We start from the raw sequence: 8930 nt of genomic DNA, 5'->3' as shown, positions 1-8930 counted from the left end.
CCATCCCTGGATGCCAGGTGGTTGTGGTGCACACCTTTAATCCCAGCAGTGAGTTGGAGGCCAGCCTGGTCTACAGAGTGAGTTCCTGGACAGGCTCTAAAGCTACACAGAAAACAACAAAAAGTTCCCTGGAGGCTATCCAAAGGGGAGGAGGAGCTTGATAAAAGTGGACCCCCAAAGTCCTCCAGCTCAGTCTGGCAAGAAAAATCCAGGGTCAGTGTTTGGTGTGAGGAATCTGCTTTGGGTTTGGCTTACTGACTCTTGGTAAATGGCAGTTCCCATTACTTGATACTGTCATTCTCCTTGGGGTGGATGGGATGAAATTAGCTTCCTCTTCAATTGTTAAGCAAATTATAATCAGATAATCCTCTTTACAAGTGGGATTTCCCTTGGTGTCCTTGACCCCTCTCCTGTTTTCTGTCTACTGTCCTTGTAGGGAATTTAAACTCAGTTCATTTCTTATTCGTAGTTTACCAGTCCACAGGGTCCTTGACCTTGCCAGCTACAGACGTCTGATTCCATCTCCCTCCCCCCATGGTCTTCCTCTCCTTGTGCGTGCATTCTCTCCCCCACCAGTGTTAGATCAAGCTAAGGCTGGTCTTAAACTTCTGGTTTCTCCATACAGGGTTTCTCTATGTAGCCCTGGCTGCCCTGTAACTTGCTATGTAGACCAGACTGGCTTTGAACTCAGATTCATTCATCTGCCTCTGCCTCTTGAGTGCTGGTTAAGTTAAAGGTGTGTGGCTTTCAGCTGGTTTTTATTTCATTGCCTATCCATCTACCCACGTATCTACCCATCCCATTAAGCATGTGTTACATGCTCATATGGACTTGAATATTCTGTTTCCCAAGGGTCCCATAGTGCCTGTTGATATCCCTAGGAACACCTAATGTAAACTTGGATGCACTATTCTGGGTTCCTAGTCAAAGGGTAGAAGTCAGTAATCACTGGAAATTTAAAACTTGGCTCTCAGTATCTTTGTTTCCTTCTAAGGATGGAACATCTCCCAGCAACACCCAGCATTCCATCTTGGTTTATCTCAGAAACTATGACTTAATTGGAGAAGAGGTAGCTGAAGCTACCTTGGGTTATGCAGTTTATGCCTCCACTATTGGTGCAGGATGTCCCAGAGACACCTTGGGAGATACCCCTGCTGTCAAACCCACAGGTTGACTAGTTTTTTTCCTTCCCTCCTTTTTTCCCTCCATCTGTCCCTCCCTTCCCGTCCTCAGGATTGCATAGCACACACTCTGACCCTCTGAGCCATCTCCCCAGTCCCACTTAGAAAAAAGTTCTTTTTGCGATCTATTTTACATGTGTGTACACCACGTGTGTGCAGTGCTCAGGGAGGCCAGAAGAGGGTGTTGATCCCCTTGGAACTGGAACTATAGGTTTTCAACCCCCATGTGGGCACTGGGAAATCAGACTCCCATTCTTTGTGCCTTTGTCTCTCCAGCCCTATCACACTTTTTTTTTTTTTTTTTTTTTTTTTTTTTTAAAGCTGAGTCTTGGAACGTGGCCTAGTCTGGCCACATAATCCCATGGTCCCAGCCTCCTGAGATGCTGGCATTGTATAGTTTTCACTGCTGGTGCAGCATGTGTTACACTGCAGGAGAGTCTCACCACTTTAATATAAAACAAACTTTGCTTTAGATCGATTTTACCCACAGTAGGCTAACCTAATGAGTGTTCTCAGAACAACTAAGATAGGCCAGGGTGAGCCATGGCTAGCCTTTATTTATGTTAATAAACTTTATTAATTGTGTGCATGCACAAGCATTTGAATAGTGATAGAGAACAGCTGGTGGGAATTGGCTCTCCCTTCACTGTGTGGATCCCAGGGATCACGACATCTACAAAAACAGGATCTCGCTGGGCGGTGGTGGTGCACACCTTTAATCCCAGCACTTGGGAGGCAGAGGCAGGCGGATCTCTGAGTTCAAGGCCAGCCTGGTCTACAAGAGCTAGTTCCAAAACTACAGAGAAACCCTGTCTCAAAAAACCAAAAACCAAAACAAAACAAAACAAAAACCATGATCTCACCGGGCGGTGGTGGTGCACACCTGTAATCCCAGCACTCAGGAGGATCTCTGTGGGTTCGAGGCTAGCCTGGTCTACAGAGTGAGTTTCAGGACTGGTTCCATAGCTACTGAGAAACCCTGTCTCCAAAACCAAAAAAAGAGATGTGAATTTTTCAGTTGTTCCCTCATAGCCCCGGTTGTTGGGTTTGCACATGGCAGCTTCATTGCCGCGCCCCCTGCCCGTCTGTTCCTGCTTTTAGGTTGGGCATCCACTCTTATCCAATAGGACATGAGGACAGGAGCAAGTCAGTATTTGGCGCTTGAAGTGGAGAGATGCCTCGAGTCAGCAGTGACTGAGTGGTGACATGAATCATGAGTCAGCAGAAACCTGAGTGCCAGGAGCTGTGTACGTCAGCAGAAACGACAAGAGAGGAGGTAGTAGGGTGATATCACCGTCGGGGCGCCGGGTTCTTAGTCTCATTAATACAGTAATTTAGGGATTGAAGCAATGACCAGGCAGTTAAGAACGCTTGTTGCATTTTCAGAGGATCCATGTTCAGTTCTCAGCACCTATATCAGGTGGCTTAACAACCCCCTGCTATTCAGCTCCAGGGAGCCTGTCACCCTCTTCTGGCCTTGTACACACACACAGACACACACACAGAGAAACCAAATTTCTAAATAATTTTTAAGGTTTTGAAAGTAAAATATTACATCCCCTCCTTTCATCCATGGGAGACCATGTGCTCTCCCTTGTGCTTTTTCTCTTAAATTCATGGATGGAAAGTTTCTGCACCCCAATAAGAGTCTCTCTGCCGACACAATAATCCAAATCAGACCAAATCAAACCAAACTAGAAAAAGCCAAGGTTTAATGGATACAAATTGCCGCCTGAACGGCCGGCCGCCTAGTCCCCCAGAGAGGAGACCGGAAAGATCTCCACTTGTTTCGTCTCTGGGGGGCAGTTTAAATACCCTGTGGGAGTGGTCTTGAGCAGCTCTGGGAGAAGTCATCGGTTGGCAGACTTTTTGGGGATGGAGTCTGGACTGAGGCATCTGGGGGTGGGTGGGGTGAAGCTTCCACCGGAACATTCCAGACCCTGGATATATAGATGTCAGGGGCTGGGGTGACACTTCCACCCAAACAATGGCCTCTTTTTTTTGGTTGTTAATAGGTTTATTTACTGTATGTGGGTGCTTTGTCTGCTTGCACACCAGAAGAGGGAACTGGATCCCATTATATTGTGAGCTGCATGTGGGTGCTGGGAATTGAACTGAGGAACCCTGGAAGAACAGCCAGTGCTCTTAACCTGAGCAGTCTTTCCAGCCCCCACTTCTTTTCTTTAATTGGCATGTGTATATTTCTAAATATATAAATACAACCCGCTCAATCTATCTGCATAATGTTACGCGTTTGTTAATGATTTCAGGGACTTCACATGTGTGTAAAATAAAACATCTTTAAAAAAAACCCTTAGAAACAGACTTCAGAGGAAGCTTGAGGACAGTTTTATTAGAGTTTAAGAGAAAAACACTGCTGTAAACTCAGCAGCTGCCAGGCGAGGGAAAAGCCAGGGCCTTTGAGTTAGGTCAGCATGTTAGACAAACAGCCACGTGGGGCCGGGGCCTTCACAGATAGGCTTTTCTGCATCCTAACACAGAAATGGGCAGGCTGCATGACAAAGGCTCACAGTGCAGGTTCATCTACTCCAAGGAGAGGCTTTTGGAAGGAAAAGCACGTTAGCTCATTAAGGGGATAATTATTCCTCCTATTTCCTTAGGTGAATCAGCCTTCCTGAAAGGTGGTTGACAAGCCCAACTGCATTGGCTCATCTATTCTGTGTAGCTCAGAATGCATGCTATGTCATTTAGATTCCAAGCAATGATATAGCTGGTGTTAACATTTGTGTTCCCAGCTGAATGGGAGGTGAGATCCAAAGTTTCAGTAGCCCTGGGGTGGCACCTTGCAGGACAGGGTCATCTGAAGGTGTCCCCACTGGGTTACAAAGCTTCCCTCATGTGGGAGCCCTGATTGGGTGATTGTGAGGCTAAGCATTAGGATTTTTTTCCCATCGATTACTTAGAGTTCAGCCGCTAGTAAGAGGACCTGACAAGGATACCTCCCCTCAAGCCTGCTCAACCGTGTGATGTGTGCCTGAGCAGTGAGAGGAGAGCTAGAGAAAATGATCTTCCATTTGAGGACTGAGAAATCATCTCATGATGTTATCAGAGTTACCAACTAGAGTCTGTGACCCTGTGAGCCTCAGCAAGCCATGTTTGGCTACCGCTCTTCAGTAAGCCAATTCAAAGAGTCAAATTACTGATGACAAACACCAAGGGAGATTATTCAACATGGCCACTGGAAGAGGGCCACCTTCAGTGTCCTAGCTAGCAGGTCCTGGACCGTACCTTGGGTCGCTGATTCATCACTGACCATGCCTCCGGTCTCCTACAGGAGGCCTGACAGGTTATTGGCACAGCGTGGAATCTCTCTGGAGACAGCTCCCTGGGTGTGTTGGCTGATACCACACTTAAGTCTTTTCTCCTATGAGATTCCTGGGGGAGATTCTGGTTCTGGGATACCTCCTTTCAAGAGTCCAGATAGCTAGAGTGAGGGACACTCTTAGAAGGCCTTATTCCTTCCAGGTCCCAATGCCAGGACAAAGACAGATACCTGTGTCCTGCAGCCCAGCTACAGTAGAAAGCATTCAACCAGTTTGGGAACACCTACTGGAACCCTGTATAATCCACTTCCTAGCTAGAGTAGACACCCCCCTCCCGCGCACGGCCAAAGAAGTTCACCTATCTTGTTTTAGGTGGCTTTCAATAAAGTCACCATCCTTTTGAATAATAAACTCCTTCCTTGCCTGGTCTCTCTACGTAGACGGCTGTGTGGTGAGCAGCTGGACTTGTCCTAAGGTGGAAGCTGACTTTCTTGCTGCTTTGAGAATGTGCTGTGTTCTAGCCATGCCACACTCTGCTGCTTAAGGTCACTCAGCACACGCATCCCCATCCCTAGGGAGTCACACAGCCCCCAGCAGGCCCACCATCGGACCCTCTGATGCAGCAATTTGCCCTTGGGGCAGGCTGCTAAAGACCTTGAGAGTCTCTGAGTTTCTCTGCCTGGGTTCTCCTAATTCTAGTATTCTCCCAGGCTAATTCTCTTCATTCTGAAAGTTTCCTAATAGCTTTTTCTTTTTCTTGCTTAAGCAATAATCTTAACTGTGTGATGAAATAAGATAGAAGGGAGTGAGGAAGCCTTGCGTATGTATGGCTGCACCTTCTGGCATGGCCGAGTTGCAGTGGTGAAATCCCGAGAGGAATGGGTGGTGAGAACTCAAACTCCCAAATGGAGGCTCCTGGTGGCTCCCTTCTTCCTCCTCTCGGGCCTTGCTAAATTCTCTCCAGACGCCTAGGAGCGTTGAGCATCATCGCTGCAGTTTCACAAAACGTCCACTAGGTGACAGCACAGGACCACAAGTGTCGTGGAACAGCATGCGCCCCTTAACCCAGATCTGGACTGGAGGAGACCTTGTGAGATAAGGTGGATTATTTCTGGCCACAGGGAGAAGGTGCAGGAGGAAGGAGGGTGAGAGTAAGCTGTGTCACTGGCCTTGAGGTTAAAGAGAGTTTGTCTTAGTTACTTCTCTACAACCGTGACAAAGCTCCAAGACCACTTATAAAACAAAGCATTAATTCCGAGCTTTGCTTACCATTTTCAGAGGGTGGGTCCTTGACTATCAAGGCGGGGGAATATGCCAGCAAGCAGGTATGGTGCCTGAGCAGGTTGAGACAACAACAGAGAGAAAGAAGGAGAGAGGAGAGCACTAAATGGCCTTCTGAAACCCCCAAGCCTAGTGGGCGGTGACACATTTCCTTCACAAGGCCACACCTCCTAATCCTTCACAAATAGTTCCACCAACCGGGGACCAGCATTCAAAAATATGATTCTCTAGGGACTATTCTCACTCAAAAACCCCCCACAGGGCTGTTCTGAGGGCTGGAAGATAGGGTGTGTCCAACCACACATTCCCTCATCCATCCATTACCTGTTAGACTGTTCGTCTATCCACCTACTCACCTGTCCATCCTTCCATCTTCATATGTACATATACCTCTATCCTAGCCACCCACTCACCCATTCACCCACCCACCAATTCCTTCTCATCCGTACGTCTATATCATTCACCCACCCACCTCTCTACTCTCCGGTAAATGTTTCTGAGTGCGCACACACATGTATGTATTTATATAAGCATATATACAAAGTACATGCTAATGTATGTCATATTAGATATTCAGAGCCTAACCCATCTCCTTCCCTCTTTCCTTCCTTTTCTTATGAGAGTCTTGCTATATAGTAACAGGCTGTTGTGATTCTCCTTCAGCCAACTGAGTGCTGGCATTACTGATGTGTGCCACCATGCCCAGCTCTGATACTACCTTCTTTATTTATTATTTATTTATTTATTTATTTATTTATCTATTATTTATTATTTATTTTTGAGACAGGGTTTCTCTGTGTATTTCTGGCTGTCATGGAAACTCACTCTGTAAACCAGGCTGGCCTCGAACTCACAGAGATCTGCTGCCTCTGCCTCCCTGAGTGCTGGGATTCCAAAGTGTTCGCCACCACCTTCCGCCTGGCTTGATACTACCTTTTGTTAAAGGTACAGGTTTCTTTGATTCAGTTGTGTTTTGAGACAAGGCCTCACTCACTCTGTTGCCAAGGCTGACCTGGAACTTGCCGCGCTTCTGCCTCAGTCTCTGAGCGCTGGTCTACAGGTTGTGCTTTCACTGTGCTGGGCGGTCAGGGCGGCTTGCTCTCCTCAGCCCATGGCTAGACTGTTGGACCCGTCTGTGCTGCTCATTCTTTGCCTCCTCTCCCAGTTAAATATTACTTCCTCTGCTGCTGCACTTTTAATATAAACCAGATAATCATCTGGAGGCATTTTTGCCCCTTGTGATCCCAATAAAATTTCCCCAAATGCCTCTTCCTGCCCACCCCTACTCCCGTTCCTAGGGAGAGCCAAGGCTTCTCTGATTCTGCTAACTCCTAGCTTTTCCAGCTCCAGGACTCGTTTCCTTAGAGGGACACTGTGACCTGTAGCATACCACAAGCTTTGAGTTTTTTTTTTATTTTAAAATTTAAAAATTGTGGTGTCAGGGTAATAAAATTAATATTTAAATAGCAATAAGAAGCAGGGCACAGTCTGGGCATGTGGTGAGCTTAGCAGGCTCTCAGAAGGCTCTAGAGGTACGAAGGGACACCTCCTATCTCAGGTTCTCATGGCTCATCCACCAAGGGCTCATCCCTCACTATGCAAGAGGAGGGACTGGACAGATTTTGGAAGTTGGTAGTTCAGCTTCCAACTGAATACCCACACAGGGCCAGTCAGCACACAGAAGCGAAGATCAAATGTCTGAGGTGAGGAAAGGGGTAGAAAGCATAGTTGGGGTCACACTGAGGTTGTGGTGTCCAGTTAGACACATTCAGGTAGAAGTTGGAAGCCAGGCTCCTCTGGCCTCCAGGGATCTGGGCCAGCAGCTTGTTCTTCAGTGACAGGTTCCTAAGGAGACGAGAAGATAAAGAGGAATAGGAAAGCCGAGGCCGAGAGGTCTCCTACAAACTGTCTAATGCCAAGCACGTTTTTTTTAAGAGCTGCAACCATCTAATTTACTGTGTGCAGGGACAAACCGTGGGACACTTAGCCGAAAGCTATCATAGACGGATTGAAGCCAGCAGGGAACTAGCTAAGCAGTGTCACCCAGAGGGGACACGGGATAGCTCATGGCATCAGGGACTGAGCACACAGTGGCCTTGGGACTGATGACACTGGTTTCTTCTTCAGGGAACAGCCTAGTTTGCAGGAACCAAAACTGGAACTCCTTGAGGCCTTGGCCCCAGACCCAGATGGGCCAGGCCTTGCAAAGTCTGCCCCTGGGCAAGGCCACAGAAGTAGGGTCCCCTTTGTCCTTTCAATCGATCGGGCCCTCTGAGAAAGCCTTGGATAGGCCTGGCTCTCAGCGTTCCAGGACCTGGTCACGCCATTTTGTATCTGCTTCCCTCCCATTGCTTGGTGAATTTCTAGACCCTGCAGGGCTATGAGCTCAGGGAAGAGGGCAAGGCCTGGAATTCACCCCCATCTCTTCACCATCACTTCCTTCTTTCTTTCTGACAGGATTTGCCTATGTACCTAGCTGGCCTCTTGACTTGACTCCTGAGTGCTGAAATTATAGCCTGGGCCACCTTGCTGGGTTTGCCAGCTCTTAGATGCCTCTGAGGCAGGCCAGTGGAGGCCAGTACATTGAATACCAGTGCTCTCACACATGAGGAACCAGTCTAGAACCTTTGGAAGGACCTGTCCACAGGCCCCTGAACCTGTTAGACCCTCTTTGACAAGGCAGAGGGACTGGATGATGATGTAGTCCCCTTCATCTTTCAGGTAAAATCTAGTTTTTTTGACTTAGGCAGTGGTGGGATTTCACGACAGACAGTGGCAGCTCAGAGAGGGGAGAAGTTTGCGTGAGATCACACAGCAAACAGGGTCACAGCTGAGACTTGAACCAGGTCTATCTGATCCACTGCCTGGGCTCTTCTCTCACAGGATCCATGAAGCCTCACACCCCATTCAAAAGGAAGGAGAATGACAGAGGAGGTACATAGTGAAGGCCATGGGCTGGGGCTGGGCCCTGTGGTTCTTGGGATGAGGGTCACAGGGTCCATCCTTACTCAGACACTGGCCCAAGTCTGTCAGCAGCAAGGTGTCCTTGGTCAGAGGTACTCATCTAACTTTTTAAAGGAACAGGTGGGGTGGAGCTGAGTGGAGGGTGAGAGAGGGATGTGAGTCCTGAGGACCACAGGAACTGGCAGGGAAATAAAGGCTCTGTCAACACTCCTGCTGCCTG

Source organism: Arvicola amphibius, chromosome 1, assembly GCF_903992535.2.
Source record: "Arvicola amphibius chromosome 1, mArvAmp1.2, whole genome shotgun sequence".
Classification (NCBI taxonomy): domain Eukaryota; kingdom Metazoa; phylum Chordata; class Mammalia; order Rodentia; family Cricetidae; genus Arvicola; species Arvicola amphibius.
This window is presented reverse-complemented; position numbering follows the sequence as displayed.